At 41.3% G+C, this 17722-nt stretch overlaps 1 long non-coding RNA gene across 1 annotated transcript in view; it reads left to right on the top strand.

Annotated features, from left to right (window-relative positions):
- The first annotated feature begins 315 nt into the window (after positions 1–315).
- The window catches only part of LOC148003249 (uncharacterized), a 48715-nt gene continuing 31308 nt past the window's right edge, over positions 316–17722 (top strand). The window contains exon 1 of the long non-coding RNA XR_015629288.1: positions 316–713. This is a non-coding gene — a long non-coding RNA (uncharacterized LOC148003249). The remainder of the gene's footprint in view (positions 714–17722) is intronic.

Here is a 17722-nt window from a genome sequence, read left to right as displayed (position 1 = left end):
TACTGGTGTAGTAAGACTCCCAGTGTTAATGTTTTTAACAAAATCATTTTACCGTAGCTTTTGTTGGGGGATAGTTCTAATGCTTTGAATTAATCCGGCTCCCAAAATCAGGAATCCTTTTGTCAATATGTTAAAGGTCCTTGTCCCCAATTAGATTTTGATCGATCAATAAAAAGCTAACGATCAATGGCAGCGCAGGTAGAGTGAGGCGGGACTTGGAGATTTGCGCAGGTGAGGAACTGGGAGAGAGGAAGGAGGCACTGATCTCCATGACAGGGAAGAAGGACAGACCTAAAGGCCCACAGACAAGTGAGAATCAGGGTAAGTGGACAAGGGGAACTTCCCCTGGGTTAGCAGAGAGGAAATCTAGACTTTAAAAGACGTTAGTTGTAGGATTGTAGGTCTTGCGTCCGCTCTGCCAGAGGGCATGGCTGCTCCGGGAGCCTGACGCAGGAAGTTTGTCCCAGCTTACCCCACGCTGTCGCTGAGTGGGTGTTGGGTAGTAGGGAAGCCTGAGGACACCACTCCAGGGTAGGAAAGCCCTCTCTGAGGTGCGGGACAGCCGGAGCTGGCTCTTGGGTTCCCAGGCCTGCAAGGAGGCCTAGGCCGTCTGGTTTTCAGGCTCTTGGACATCCAGGTGCCACTAGAAGATGCAGAAGAGCTGAGAACAGAGTCTGGGCCTGCAGGCTGGATCTAGCCCGGAGTAGGCGGAGGTGAGGGAAGAGCTATGCCTGGCCCCTCAGGCTTGGGCTTGGTGGCGGTTGTGGTTGGGAGCACAGAGAGGCCTTGTGTGAGAGATTAGACAGCAGATCTCTAGACAAAGGCTGCTATGGCGGACCTTGATTTAAAGAGGCAGTCCATGGTTTTGAGGCATTTATTGTCATGGTGGAAAGTGGATGTATAAAACCATACCCCCCTTGTCAGGGTGGGCCTGAGACGAAATACCTTTTGCAGGGAGGAGTGTCTGGGACGGAGAGCTTATTGGCTAAGCCCTCTAGGCCTTTAGGTAGGTACCTCATAAAATGGAGATCTGTCTTGAGCCTATGTGACCACAGGTCACATCCTCTACCTGTGGAGGGGGTTGGGGTGTTGCCCTTACGGGACTGATGGCCACAAATCTATAGTGGGCTGCAGCCAGTGACAGGGGCCTGGTGCCTGGGAACAGGCAAAATACCTACTGTCCCTTCAGGGTCTTTGCGGCTTTGAGCCTTAGCTCAACCAGGAACTAAGCTACCTTTCACAGTCCTTAAGTTAACTCAGGAGTACCAGAGGGGAGTGTTTGCTAGCAACTGGAAGGATTAGAAACGCTCGGCATTAAACTAGTCAAGGATTATTAAAATTAACTGGCGTTCGTGTATGCGTGTGTGTGCATCTTTCATTCATGAATCCCAGGCTGTTGTTCCTTCCACAGTAAGGATTTCAGGACAGATTACACACAGTGGAAGTACTAACAACCCGCCTCTTCGCTTGTGTCTTTCTGCCCTGCCCGACCAGTGAACAGTCTTCAGACCTCAGCAGCGCCTTCCCTCCCCCTTTACCTCCTGTGGGTGCAGCAGATGGAAGGAGCAGGGGTGGGGAAGTACAATGCATAGCGCTGTCTCCCAGTCTCCTTGCTTGCCCATTGACGTTGTGGTTCTGTTTTGTCCTGGAGCAGACAGGGCAGCCTATCCATAGGTGCAACATTTGCTATTCTCCCTTTCAGTCTTGGGGAGGCATCCTATTTAGGGAAGGTACAACTTCCTATGTGGGGATGCTCACATGTATCCTTTGACCAGTTTATCAAATCAAGGTTTTCATTTTAAGGATAATGTCCAGTAAAGGGAAATCTTTCTAGCTTGTCCTTGTGAAATTGTCCAGCCAAGATGATTATGAAAATCAGTTTATGCCCTGCTTTAAGTTACTATGTAAAATGGCTTCCTATTGTCCTTGGCCTGTGGTTTCTTCTTTGCTCCTTTCCTGTCATCTGCTCACCTTTCTGTAAATCCCCTCTTTGTTAACACTCTCCCATGCAGCCCCTCTTCCCTGTCAGGTTAGGAACTTTTCTTGTTAAGAAGGTTAAGTAGGAGGATTACAAAGTGAGGAGAGCAGCAACCCCTGGCTGGATACCATCCTGCTTTACTCTGTTTCTAAAGGACATTTCATAGACTTTCATACACTGCGTATGAGAGTACTACATGCAAATTGTCAAAAACCTAAACCCTTGACAGCCCGACCTCTCCTAGTAACAAAGGATTGACCGCAAATCACCCAATGTAAATTACTGGGGCCTATGGACATCAGCATGGGATATACCCCAAAGAAACGACCATGTACCTGTAGCTACAGAGCTATACCACCCCTGCATCTATTGTATACCCGGAAGGCTAAGTCAGGGCACCACAGAGATGTCTGCACATCTGTGTTCATTGCTACACTGTTCACAATAGTTAGGAAGTGAAACAGTCTAGATGCTCAGCAAATGAACAGATAGGGGAACTATGCTTCATGTGTATAATAGAATTTTATTCAGCCATAGAAAGAGCAAAATTGTGAAAGATCTATGCAGGAAAATGGGGCCAAATTGAGATCATGTTAAGCAAATGAGTCAGACTCAGAAATACAAACATTGCATTTTTCTCTTATATACCTACATTTCAACAGGAAGACATGGAAGTAGAAGGGTCTATGTGGGGAGGAAGGCTGGAGAGGCAGTGGATGGGTAATTATTATTAATTAATAGTATAATATTAATATTATAATATCAATATTAGCACTACTATAATATCAATTAATATCATTATTAATATAATTATCAACACTATTATTATCATCTTAATATTATTAATAACAGTGTATTACTTATATTAATAATAAATATTATTAATTATTAATTATTATTATGCAATAGCTATTCCTGGATGTCAACTTGACTATATCTTGAATTAACTACAATCCAGAATTGTAGGGCTCACCTGTGATTCAGATCTTGAGGTTGGAAGACACAAGTTTCTCACCTGGATCTTGGCAAGATCCCTAAGTTCAAGGTCAGTCTGGGACAAATCAAATCCCAGATCCAGGGTTGGTGGTGCACACCTTTAATCTGGGTCACACCTTCTGCTGGAGACCTACATAGGAACATTGGAAGAAGGAAGATTTGCTCTTCTTCACCTGCTTGTATTTACTCATTAGCACTCGCCAGTTGGAAGCCACTTCTACAGAAGACCAGCTGAAACAACTACCCACGTGGGACTGAGCAACTTCTAGATCCTTGGTCTTCCCATTCACAGCTAACCATTGTTGGGGAGTTGGACTACAGACTGTAAGCCATCATAACAAATCCCCTTGCTATATAGAGACTATCCATATGTTCTGTGACCCTAGAGAACCCTAATACAGTGTCCATTGTCCATATGAACAAAAATTGCTATGAAACACAGTGGTGCAAGATTAACATATAATAATTGTCGGACCCTCCTGGGTTCGACAGTGTTTACTCACTGCTGAGCCTTGCTGAGGCATGTGAAAGCCTTTGTTCCTTTGAAGGAACATCCTGGCCTTTCTGTTTGGCCATGGCAGTTAACACCTGGGTGCTAACATCTTTGATGTCAGCTTTGTCAGGTTTTGGTTTCTGTTTTCCTGCTGAGAATGTAAACTCATTTTTCCATTGTGCTTCCACTTGGTGGTATATATTCTGTGAACCTCAGTAAAGTTTTTGCATTCTTAACAGGAATGACCCAAGTCTATGTGTTTTCTCTTAAACCTCACAGGCCTAAGCCCGGTTCTCAGTATTGTGGTGGCAGTCAAATGGCTGTGTTTCTACAGATCTGTGTCATTTCCAACCTATCACACTACAATAGTTAAAATAAATTAGAATACTACCTAAATTGCAGTGTCTTAGAGTTGGAATAAAGGATTGAATTCTTCATTTCTCCCTAGCCAGGGCATGCTGCTGATAGCCACCTTCTCCAAGATTCCTTCAAAGGCTCTTTTCTTCCCTTACAGCTTCCTGATAGTTTTCTTTTATCCTAGAGAAATGTCTCCAGTGGTCACATTCCTTTTTGCAGGGTTGTGTTTGATGTACTGTGCATAGTTGTTTATTTTTGCTAATGCAACTACAAAATGTCTGTAGCAGTGCAACAGGTCACCTTTCTTGGGGAAAGATGCCTTTGCTGTTTTTGCAACAAACGACTGACTCCCAAGCTGATGCTTTCAGTACAGCTCGTTCACCAAAAGAGCCATCCCTTGAGAAAGGCCTAGATGATGCATGACACGTTTTTAAAAATAATTTTTAAACACTGACATTTTAAATAACTTAAGGTGTACAGACACTTGCTGGAGGCCTGTCCCAGTCTTAAGGGAACAGTTCTGGGGTGGAGCACAGAGTTGGATGAAGGTTAAACAACTGAATAACCTCTGGCTTTATAATCTTCTCAGCTGTGCTTTAATAAGGTCTTGTCTCTTACTCTCTAGTTTTCTTATTATTTGTGTTTTAGTAAGTGCTGGTTTCTTATTATTTGTGCTTAAATGTAAATGCTGATTCCTTGCAAATAGTGCATGCTGTTTAGAAGCAGGGAATTAAGTAAAGGCATAGTTGCTAGTGTTCCTTTCTCTGGCAGGCCAGCCAGAAGCCCCTTTCTGGCCAGGCAAGAAGCTTAGAGCTCATCAACTCTTATTCAACCAGAGAGAAAAGAAAAGGAAAGAAAGAAGTCACTTACACAGACAACATACATATCAGCTGGAATGGTTACACCTCCTTTTTCTAAATTACTTTCAGCTTTTTATAGCTTTTAGACAAAATGTTCTCTGTGTAAGAAAGAATTATCTCATAGATAAAATGCTACAAAGAAAGGAAAATAATTAAAATCCTTTACACAGGCAAATATGAACAGACACACACACATTCATACACACACATTCATACACACATTCATACACACACATTCATACACACACATTCATACACACACATTCATACACACACATTCATACACACACATTCATACACACACATTCATACACACACATTCATACACACACATTCATACACACACATTAATACACACATTCACATACACACATTCATATCACACATTCATACACACACATTCATACACACACATTCATACACACACATTCATACACACACATTCATACACACACATTCATATACACACATTCATACACACATTCATATCACACATTCATACACACACATTCATACACACATTCATATACACACATTCATACACACATTCATATCACACATTCATACACACACATTCATACACACATTCATACACACACATTCATACACACATTCATATTACACATTCATACACACACATTCATACACACATTCACATACACACATTCACGTACACACATTCATATACACACATTCATGTACACACATTCATATGCACACATTCATATGCACACATTCATACGCACACATTCATACACACACATTCATACACACACATTCATACACACACATTCATACACACACATTCATACACACACATTCATATACACACACTCATACACATTTTGCTTGGGCCTGACCACCTGTTTCATCTACTCCACAAGTGTTAATGCATACCTACAAACACACACACACACACACACACACACACACACACATACATACATACAGTCAAGGATGGAGATGAGCCCCAAATGCCATACACAAACATTTGAATGGATGGATGGGGCAGAGCCCCCCAAACCACCACCTTATTTCTAGTCTCTGGCCTTCTCATAGACAAAAATTCTTAGAAAATTACCTCATAGATAAAATGTTATGCAAAAGGGGAGTTACAAAAGGATGTTGATATTAAGTTCAAATCAGTGTTATTTCTGTAAGCTCATTAGAAGTTTAAAAGCACAGTGCACACCTGTGGCTTCATCCTTGGATCTGACTGAAAATGAATGATTTTCCTTGATCACAAATTTGTCCCAAGCCTATTCTTCTTTTTAGTGTGATTGTTCATTGGTGTGTGAAAGCTCCTTTTAATACAGCCTTTACTACAATTTTATGAGGAGTGGGCACATTCTATTCTTGATTCTAACTACATTATATCTTTCTGGCAAAACAACTAAAACCATTTTTTTAAAACGTTCTTACTAAAATTATCTGAATCAAGTCAGGAATTCTATAAGATAATTAATTTGTCTGAACAGTATTAACATGAAAGTTCATCTTTATGATAATCTTTAGGAAATCTGCTCAACCGGGTGGGCTGATGTCCAGGAATCCTTAGGCGATGTAATAGTGACAGGAAAGGCATATCAGCAGCAAAAGCAATCCTGGGATGCAGTGTCTTGGGACCTGGTCTCTCAGAACTCACCCATCTAAGGCCATGCAAAAAGGTGGCCACCTTCAGCAAAGTCACCTTCTAGCCTTAGCCTCTCCTGGATGGCTCCTGACAGACATTTAGGCTCATTCTTTAGCTAGAAATCTTTATCAACTGGGAATCCTTAGTACTGACAATTCGATCATAATATGTGTCAGTCTTCTAGGTTAATATCTAAGCTATTCTGTAGTCTGTCTGAATGTAATGTGCTACTAGTATAAAGTTTCATGAACTATTAGTCTGTCTGAATGTAATGTGCTACTAGTATAAAGTTTCATGAACTATTTTTCTTTTATGTATTATTATTTTAAACAGGGGGTGTGCATGCTATGGTGCAAGATGAATGAGTTCTTTTCTTCCCCTTGTATGTGGGTTCTAGGATTGAAATCTGATCATCAGGCTCGTATCTTCTGACAGCAACAGTTTATAACCTTTGAGCCAATTCACAGGCCTAGTTTCAGTGAATCAACACCAAGTCTTAGAGATTAAATCTTCACTTGGTGAAGCTTAAAAGGGAGTCTTCCTTTCTCTGGAAAACAAGTTCAAGGCAGATTTGGGGGTGTTTTTGTTTGTTTTGTTTTGTTTTTTGAGTGTGTGTGCAGTTTTTGCTTCTGAGTAGAAGACACTTTTAGAAGTGGGGGCTTCTTAAGGGTTGTGAGATCCTTCAAAAAATTCTCATTGGTGTGTAATGGTAGTGTTCTTGGTACCACTTAGTAACAGTCAATTCTTGAAAGAAAAATTTCATTTTAAGCCCTTTCAGAGGCACAGATACAGGGCAGTGCTTCCCTGCCAGGGAGAATTTCACCCTGCAGGGGACAAAGGCAGTATCTAGAGAAGATTTTTCACTTTCTCTCATGTGCATGTGTGATGTGCATGCGTGTATGTTGGAGGCTCGAGGTTGATGCTGTGAGTCTTCTTTTCTCATCTTATTTGTTGAAGCAGAGTCTTTCAGTTGAACTCATAGCTCTCTGGTATGGCTAGTCTAGCTAGCCAGCTTGCCCTGGCAAACCATCCCTGCCTTCTCCGCATTAGAAGTATAGTCCTGGCATTTATGTGGCTGCTGGGGATCTGAACTATGGTTCTTATGCTTGTGTGTGTGGCAAGATCTTTATCTATCAACCTATTTCTCCAGCCCCAAGAGACATTTTCTGATTGTACGGCACAGGAGGAGGTGTTGCTGGCTCCAGTGGCTGGAGCCCTAGAAGTGGGTTATGTTCTGCTCTTCCATTCCTGGCCCTACCCAGTGAAGAATCACTTGGTTCACACTGCCCATAGTGCTGCTACTGAGATAACGGTGCAGGACACAGAATGACGGAAGACTGTTTTCCTCAGAGATTGCACAGAACTTTTGGGTCAGGTTGGACATGGCCTCTTGAGGAAACATAAAAACTAGGACACTAGTGAACAACAGCTTTCCAGTTCTTCCTCTAATGGAAGCCTCACCACAACTATTCTGTAAAACTTAACTGTTTCAGGCTCCTTCTAGAGGTGTGTGTGTGTGTGTGTGTGTGTGTGTGTGTGTGTGTGTGTGTGTGTGCATGTTTGAAGCATTTGGACTTTGAATTTGTTCCTTTGGGCTGGTTACAAAACTTCCTTAATTTCCTTTTTCAAAATTGCTCATGTAGTTCATTTCCAGATAAACTTTAACCAGAATAGCTCATTAAAGGAAGCAGCAACCATTTAACAATTTGTATCATCAGTGAGCAAAGAGAGGCATGTGAAAATTCTGTATTGTGTAAAGAGTTTCAGATCCTTATTTGCTAAGGGAAGTATCTACCATATCTTGTTTGCTGCACCAAACCTCCTCTAAGTAGGAGCACACCAGATCCTCTCTGCCACATCCCTGGAGCTTACATTCCTCAAGGGATGGCTTCAGTGAAGGAGCTCAACTTTCAGCCACAAATTTCCTGACTTTTCCTCAGGCATTGACACCCTGCTAATGGCCTGTCATAACGGTGGTTACTTTTTTACAGAGGTCTCCCTATTCTCTAAGCAAGTGGATGCCATGGGAAGGACTGCCCATCAGTTACTCTGACCTCTAAGGTCCCTTTCCTCCCACTTTTGGGACGTTCTACCCTCATTAACAGTGTTGATAGAAATCCTAGGATAACTGTTTTTGGACATTACAAATGGATTTATGAAGTGTGTCAAGAGAGTGAAAGGCTTCTGATTTGATAAATCCTGAGAAAGAATCCAGGAACAAAAGATGATTTTACCATCTGATTAATCCAAGGGAAGTTGATTCCATGGCTTGCTTGAGGCCTAGCTAAAGTAGCTGAGCTGACCTGTCTGGCATCACCACGGGAAAGGAGAATTCATACTCAAAAGCTGATATCTGTTGAGGGAGACTCTCCCTGATCTGAACAGAGAAAAGTATTCTTTTCTGAACTAACTTGAAATGCTCTCCAGGCCCCAGTTCCCTTATAGCACACTGTTACCCCTATCCCACCCCCTCCCACACACTTTTTCCTCTTACTTTTAGATTGCAAATGAAGGACATAACTTCTTGTCTCTGTCCTGAAACCTCTTCAGGTATTGCCTGAGTCCTTTGTCTTGCCCTGCGTCCCTCTTAGGTGCAGTGGGTAAGAAGTCATGGAGCTCAGACTCCTGGAGCAGGTGAGAATGAGGCCGCAAGCTCATTTATTCTCAGGCATCGCCCTTTATGTCCTTCACCCATGCTCCATTGATCCCAAGCAAGCATGTTCTCCAAGTGACAGTTTCCCATTGGCTGTCATTGTCTGTGTCACCAACCTCTAGGCTCTCAGTCAAGCTTCAGTTTGGCCCTCATGCAGAAGTTATCTTTGTGGCTGCACGGCCCCACTCTCTGTTTATACGAAGTGGCTACAGCCTTGTCAGTGTGGCCTTCCAGTCCTCCTACATTCAGGAACAATGGTTGAATGCCCATTTTCTTCATGTGGTGGTTCAGAGTATTTTGAAAGACATACATGTTTTTCCAGTTTGAAACCATGTTGACTCACCCCCTCTGCAAATCCAGGTTCGTGGATTCAGGAGAAGAAACAATGATTTTTCTAAGAAATGTTGTTTGCAGCTTGCCATTACATATCAAACTTTACCCAACCTACAGCCAAGTTAGTAATGCACTTTGAGGTCTTTCTGACTGCTCTGCTTACTTACAGTGTGTTCAACCTGTTCAGAGTCAATTGACCCTTAAGAAAAACAACGTATTTAATCTTGCTATGCTGTGGCCTCCCTAACTTGCTCTATTTCCTTAATGATTCATTGAGTCCTAGCTCAGAGCAAGGTATTTGTGCGAAAGATGTAGGGTCTAGAACTATGACCATTTGCGGGAGGCTTGGACCTCTCCCTCCAATGTTGAAAGCAATGTGTGGTTGTATCCTTGGGTGATATTCTGAGTCAATGGGGTTAGAGAAACAATTTTTCCCTTCATGAGACTCTGTAAAAACTTAAGACAAAAGTTCCTCATTCCTTTCCCACACCACACTTTCTGTGCTGTTCAGTAAATAGAGTGGACAGAACGGTCTTTGCTCAAGAGATCAGCTCAAAGGTCTTCAGACAAACCAGTCAGACTCACTCTCAGGTAAATGACACCAAGGGTCAGTTTCCTTTCTTACCATCTGTGGTATTCCCTCCAAGCTGAGTTGGCCTGACAATCAAGTCCCTATGCTCTGGAGGGGTATAGGGATTCAAGGTGCTGCCTTTCATGGAAGCATTTCCTGTTCACCTGCTAATCAAAGGTTGTATGGTGGCATATCATAATGTTTGAGGAACTCTGCTGGCTCCCAGAAACAGCAGTGAGATACGTTCCTTCTTCAATGTTCTCTCTCTCTCTCTCTCTCTCTCTCTCTCTCTCTGTGTGTGTGTGTGTGTGTGTGTGTGTGTGTTTGTATCAATTATTTTAAAAATACTGGAAGGAACTTACAAGTAGATTTGTATTTAGGTAAGCTAAAAATTATTTTTAAAAATTTATCCCAAGGCAGTCTCAGGATGTTTTGTATGTTTTGTATGTTGGTATGAGCACAGTATAAATTCAGCGGAAACATGCTGCATGTTGAATTTTTGTCTTTTTCTGGGCTGGTATTATGTCTCTTTTGGGTTCTTTACAATATGCTCATGATTCTTTAGTTTTCCTTTAATGTGGCATCTGTGTTTGATATTACTTTGAAATATTTCAGCATCTGAGAATGATTTGTGCCTAGTAGTTCTGGGAAAACTTGAATTTGTGGTGTTTTATCTTCCTTTCTTTTGCTTTTGTTTGATCTTAAGGAAGAGAGAAGTTTGCAGACTGGTGTGGGCCTCGCCTCCTCTTGAGTGGATTTCCTTTTCATCAACAGTTATTCAAACTACACATTTTTCTTGCATCTGTTTTGCCCAGTTGTGTTTTTCTAAGATTTGTACATATAAGTGTATTAGACTTCTTTTTGTCACTGGGACAAAATACCTTAGAGAAAGTATTTAAAAGGAATTAAGTTTTATTCTGACTGATAGTTTTAGAGGTTTAGCCTGTGGTGAGGAGGAGCATCATGGCCACAGGCTGAGGCAGAATAAAGCTGCTCACCTCCTGAAGGTCAGGAAGCAGAAAGTCCGCAAGCACCAGAGACAGAATCTACTTGCCAAAGGCCTGTCCCCAATGAACTGCTTTCTCCAGCCAGCCCCCCTTCCTAATAAGCCCTGTGGGCTGTGCTGTCCTCAGTTACTCATTGATGAAGTCAGGAATTTCATGAATCAATCATAAAAGCCACTAAACTAGTATTCAAGATTTCAGCAAGTGGAAATTTGAAGACATTTCATGTCTAAGCCATAACAGTGGGCTGGACTTACTTTCCTGTCTTCTGGCTTTTATAATTCTGTGAGAAGACTCTGTTTAGTTTTGTTGTAATTCCCAGTGACTGGATGCCTTTTCTCTAGCTCTCTTGAGAATCCCCCCGTGTCTATTTCGCTTCCTATTCAATCCCTAGGTCTTTGTATATTCTTTATCAAGTTTTATATAAATCCCACCTACTCTGTAATCATAGTTAGTTTGAGAGTCTATTTGATGGTTTCTTTCTCCAGACCCCCTCCCCCCCCAAAAAAAACTAAGTTTCTTTTACAGACAGTGGATTGGCACTGCCCAGTTGCAGCCCTTCTGTGGTCTGAACTGGAAACATGGCTATTTTCTAGATTTTCGACGAAGGAAAATGTCTTAGGTTGTTTCCTCCCAGTCCCTCGTGCTCTTGTGGAGCTCTGCATTCTTTTCAGAGACCACTGTTCACTCTGGCATGTGCGTCTCAGGATCTGTGGTCTCATTGGCAAACATCCCATGAAAAAAATAAGATCAATGATGGATGGGCACACTCCTGAGCTCCCAATTCTTGTAGTTATTTACTTAATATTTATTTTTGTCTGGCATCTCTGGTTACATACAGTGAGAAAACTTGCCTGAGGCAGTTTACTCACTGTCAGATGTAAGCGTCACACTTAAGCTGATGTGAATGGAGGAAGAACAGTTTTTCATATGTAGGCACAGCTGTCCCTGAACTTTGTACATGAGAACACACAGAATCTACCCAACCTTCCTGTCATCCCGGCTTAGTGCACACAGAGCTAGCTGTGTCCCCTTGAGAGGCTAAGCTCGCTGGGCACTGTGGCTGGATGCTCTTGCCCAGAATTAAGAGAGAAGTTCCTTGTGCATAGACATAATCCCAGAAAACATCTTCATGTTGTGGCTGTCACTTTTCATAATTTTATAAGCTTGAAACATCAGTCAGATTATTGAAATTAGAACACCATTTTGTACTCTTATTTACTTATTAATGCCAAGCCATGAATCTCAGAAAAATATAGATTTAAATCCCATAATTTCAGTTCCCATTGTGGGTAACACAATCCTAATTAATAAGAAATTATTACTCAGTTGAATTTATTCAACACAAAATAGAGACCAGTTGTTCTGAAGATGACACATGGTATGCAGGCATAGTCTTCTGGAATTTCCAAAAAATAAATTGGGGAATTTTGGATAATATTGATCAAAAGAGATGGGAGATGTCTGGGCACATTTAATAGTAAAATAAAGTAAGAAAGTATAAAAAGTAGAATAGTGTAAAGAAATGTACAGTTGGTCCCAGAGTGGCTGTGGGTCTGGGGAGGTTTCTCAGAAAGAAGAAAAATGAATAGATAGATAGACAGACATGCAGATCACAGCAAAGACAGAGAGCCACAGAAAAGCAACAGTATACCATCATCAAACAGACATTTTAAGAGAAATAAGGTGCAGGAGAGAGGAGGCCAAAGTGCATGCAGCAGTGATGGGGTAAAGGAGACACTCAGACGTCTCCTCTCAGTGTCACCAAGACAGCTTTTTAAAAAAAACCCCTGCTATGTCAACAGTTCTCTCTCTCTCTGTTTCTGTCTGTCTCTGCCTCTGTCTCTCCATCTCCCTCCCACCCCCTTCTTGCTCTCTTTCTCCCAACCATCCCTGACATGTGAAATGCTTCATGAAGAGATAAGAGCAAGTATGAAGGCACTTCATGCTGGAAACTGGCTCAGTAGGCACATCTAGAGCAGTGGTTCTCAACCTGTGGGTTATGAACCCCTGGGCAGTGGTTCTCAATCTTCCTAAATCTGTGACCCTTTAATATAGTTCCTCATGTTGCAGTGACCCTGAACCATACAATATATTTTGTTGCTACTTCGTAAGTATAATTTTGCTACTGTTATAAATTGTAAAATGTGTTTTCCAATGGTCTTAGGGAACCCCTATGAAGGGATCATTGAACCCACAAAAGGGTCATCCTTTGGGGTGTCTCCAGGGTCAAACTGGTCACCTATCTTTATCTTTCCCTGGCAAATCTTAAGCTACCATAAGGAAGAGATTTCTTTTCTTTTCTTTTCTTTCCTTTTCTTTTCTTTTCTTTTCTTTTCTTTTCTTTTCTTTTTTTTCGGAGCTGGGGACCGAACCCAGGGCCTTGCGCTCACTAGGCAAGCGCTCTTCCACTGAGCTAAATCCCCAACCCCAGGAAGAGATTTCTTAAAAACACCATTCGCATGACTAACAGATCCCAGACACCTCCAACAGCCTGATCACTGAATGGTTCTGATTTCCTACAACCAAAACTATTCCCCTTTTCTTGACTCCTTTTCTTGAAGAAATTCCAGTTAACATTTTTTCTGAGTATTTGAGGTCTAAGAAAACAAGACCTTGCTTTATATATCTCAAAGAAATAAATCACATGACAAAAACAAAACCACACTGTATGTTGAGAGATAGAGACCATAGAGCTGCATGAAATAATTCTAAGATATTTCTCTCTTGTTTTATATTAAATGTTTCAAACTTCTGTGCATCCTTGCATTTATTTAACATACTTTACAAATGTTTATCTTCTTAAATCATTTGCTTTTCCTAAGTAAGACCTCCTCCTCTTCTAATGATTGATAGAGTACTGTGTATTAAGCCCTCTGGGTGTCTTAATTTCTGGTAATATCTTTCCTTACCATTTTCTGAAACTTGTTTGCTATCATTCTGCTCTGTCATTTGTGGTCTTCTCCAACTCAGTCAATAGCACAGAAACAAAGAAGTTTGGGAACTTCTGGGCTCCAGTCCTCCCTCAAAGTACCAAGTACCAAACTACTAATGAGGTTATGTTACTTTAATCTTTCCCTGGTGACCAAAAAACAGGTTCCTGAATCAACCTCAATGCTGAGAAAGAGAACCTCACCTTGCAGAGTGGAATGTTTGAGGTTAGTGTCTCACTCGAGTTACTATTTCACTGTCACAGAGGACAGTAGAACTTGATATAATACTGAGAGTTTTATTTGTTTTCCTGTCCTCCTGCCTTTTAAAAATGCTTTACAGTTTCTTTCTCTGTTGTTGGTTAATTTAGTTGTGTCTCCTTGTGTAATAGGTGTATATGGCTTTATTCATCGATTATTGTTTCAAATTCTTTCTTTTAAAATTTTTTATTAGATATATTTCTTTACTTACATTTCAAAGGTTATTCCCTTTCTTGGTTTCCTGTCCATAAGCCCCCATCCCCTCCCGCCCCTCCCCATATGGGTGTTCCCCCCATTCATTTCCCTTACTGTCTTCCCATATTCCCCTGCACTGGGGGTCCAACCTTGGCAGGACCAAGGGCTTTCCCTTCCACTGGTGCCCCAACAACTGCTACATATGCAGTTAGAGCCCTGGGTCAGTCCATGTATAGTCTTTGGGTAGTGGTTTAGTCCCTGGAAGCTCTGGTTGGTTGGCATTGTTGTTTTTATGGGGTTGCAAGCCCCTTCAACTCTTTCAATCCTTCCTCTAATTCCCCCCAAGGGGGTCCTGTTCTCAGTTTGGTGGTTTGCTGCTAGCATTGACCTCTGTATTGGACACACTCTGGATGTGTCTCTCAGGAGAGATCTATATCTGGTCCCTTTCAGCATGCATTTTCTAGCTTCATTAATCTTATCTAGTTTTGGTGGCTGTATATATATGGGCCACATGTGGGTCAGGCTCTGAATGGCCATTCCTTCAGTCACTGCTCTAAACTTTGCTTCCATATCCCCTCCTATGGATATTTTTCCCCTTTTAAGTAGGAGTGGGAGCATCTGCATTTTGGCCATCCTTCTTTTTGAGCTTCTTGTGGTCTGTGGATTGCATTTTGGGTAATTCGAGCTTTTTGGCTAATATCCACTTATGAATGAGTGCATACCAACTGTGTTTTTCTGTGATTGAGTTACCTCACTCAGGGTGATATTTTCTAGTTCATTCCATTTGCCTATGAATTTTGTGAAGTCATTGTTTTTGATAGCTGAAGTATACGCCATTGTATAGATGTACCACATTTTCTGTATCCATTCCTCTGTTGAAGGGCATCTGGGTTCTTTCCAGCTTCTGGCTATTATAAAAAAGGCTGCTATGAACATAGTGGAGCACGTGTCTTTGTTATATGTTGGGGCATCTTGTGGGTATATGCCCAAGAGAGGTATAGCTGGGTCCTCAGGTAGTTCAATGTCCAATTTTCTGAGGAACCTCCAGACTGATTTCCAGAATGGTTGTACCAGTCTGCAATCCCACCAGCAATGGAGGAGTGTTCCTCTTTCTCCACATCCTTGCCAGGATCTGCTGTCACCTGAGTTTTTGATCTTAGCCATTCTGCCTGGCATGAGGTGGAATCTCAGGGTTGTTTTGATTTGTATTTCCCCAATGACTGAGGATGTTGAACATTTCTTTAGGTGCTTCTTGGCCATTCGATAATCCTCAGCTGAGAATGTTTTGTTTAGCTCTGTACTCCATTTTTAACAAGGTTATTTGGCTCTCTGGAGTCTAACTTCTTGAGTTCTTTGTATATTTTGGATATTAACCCGCTATCAGATGTAGGGTTGGTAAAGATCTTTTCCCAATCTGTTGGTTGTCGTTTTGTCTTAATGACAGTGTCTTTTGCCTTACAGAAGCTTTGCAGGTTTATTAGGTCCCATTTGTCGATTCTTGATCTTAGAGCATGAGCCATTGGTGTTTTGTTCAGGAAATTTTCCCCAATGCCCATGTGTTCAAGGCTCTTCTCCACTTTTTCTTCTATTAGTTTGAGTGTATCTGGTTTGATATGGAGGTCCTTGATCCACTTGAACTTAAGCTTTGTACAGGGTGATACGAATGGATTGATTTGCATTCTATATGCTGACCTCCAGTTGAACCAGCACCATTTGTTGAAAATGCTATCTTTCTTCCATTGTATGGTTTCGGCTCCTTTGTCAAAAATCAAGTGACCATAAGTGTGTGGGGTCATTTCTGGGTCTTCAATTCTGTTCCACTGATCTATCTGTCTGTCTCTGTACCAATAGCATACAGTTTTTATGACTATTACTATGTAATACTGCTTGAGGTCAGGGATAGTAATTCCCCCAGAAGTTCTTTTATTGTTGAGTATAGTTTTCACTATCCCCAAATTCTTATTATCAACTACTTCTTGTCTTTCTTAGAAGCAACTGAATTCATATAGTCATGTGTTTCTAGCTGTTTGACATACTGAATAGAGCCGTGTCCCACTGTTTGTAATCTTAAGCCAATCTAAGATATACAATGAAAAATAATGTATGGCCTTTCCCCTTGAAAGGTGATTTATGAGAATAAATATCCTATAAACATGCTAAAATTTAAAAAATAATTAAGCTTAATTTATGTAAATGCTGCCAAAATCCTACAAAATACTTTTAAGAAATCGTTTTCTTCCATTCATATGTATAATTAAGATAGTCATGAGTTAAGGGTAACTTCCTCTGCTTTTAAAAACAATGTATTTCATGTGTGAGGGGAGATGTGTCTGCGAATCCTTGTCTGCTGTGATGCACAGAGCATCTAGCCAATAGGACTCAGGCTTGCACATGCTCTGCGCTGCCACAGTCCCAGCCAACTGACCTCAACGGTAAGTGAAAACAATAGCGCATAGCAATATAACAAATGTGCCTTTAAGATGAATGAGGAGACTTCTTATATAATAACTATATAGAGAAGTCATGATAAAGACCTCTGTGGGATTTACAGTTGAGTGAAAGCAGCTAATAGGCTTTCTATGTAAATAACATCATAAGCCAAGTATAATGACCTGAAAACTGGATCTTAGACCTAAGCCTTGTACACCAAAAGGGCTGTGGTTCCCATAATTCAAAGATAGAAATCATGTGACTTTAGTAATACTATATGATTCTAATGGAAAGTCTTCATCACCAGCTGAGTGGCGGCTCTGGCTTTTCTGTCTTTGTTGTTCTCATTTAAATATTTGAGAATTTTGTATAAGCTTACATTTTTAAGTATAAATTGTATTTACAAACTTTTATCCTCTTGAATTCATAGGCTTTTTCACAAGACCATCTACTCCTTACCTATCTGTGAGGTTGTGTCTTCTGAGGCCTCTGGGTTTCTAAATTTCATATTGCAAACTGAAAATATCCTTCACTGTTCCCTGAATCTTGCTGACCATTGTCCAGTCTGCTACTGTTTCCATGAAAACCGTAACGAGCAGGTGGTGAGCTGCATTGAGACACTGACATGGGGAAGGACTCCAGCCCCCCTTCAAAGCACCAACCTGGCTGTCTTTAACATGTGTCTCTTTCTGAAGAGAACAGATTCATTTAATGATGGATTCACACACTAGCATTTTACTACTGTGCTGTTGAAAACCAGTAAAGGTCAGTATCTCATGTGGACATTAGATCATATTATAATGCGACTCCATGTGGATGGCCTGCATATATGCAGGATGCTGTCGTGGTGTAGAATCTGAAGTGCAGTTGAGACTTTGTTGTGCCTGCCAGCTTCAGTCCCTTGAGAAAGATGGTCTTGTTGTTTCTCTTCCCCTTTTTAACTTTTGTTAAAACCTTTGATTTGTCCCTACCTTGAGCTTTTTCTTAGTCTTTCTTCTTTCCAGTTTTGTCTCTATGATCATCTAACT

The sequence above is a fragment of the Rattus norvegicus genome, chromosome 9, assembly GCF_021556685.1.
Source record: "Rattus norvegicus strain SHRSP/BbbUtx chromosome 9, alternate assembly SHRSP_T2T, whole genome shotgun sequence".
In the NCBI taxonomy this organism is placed as follows: domain Eukaryota; kingdom Metazoa; phylum Chordata; class Mammalia; order Rodentia; family Muridae; genus Rattus; species Rattus norvegicus.
The sequence above is the reverse complement of the archived record's forward strand: the minus strand, read 5'-3'. Positions and strand labels throughout refer to the sequence as shown.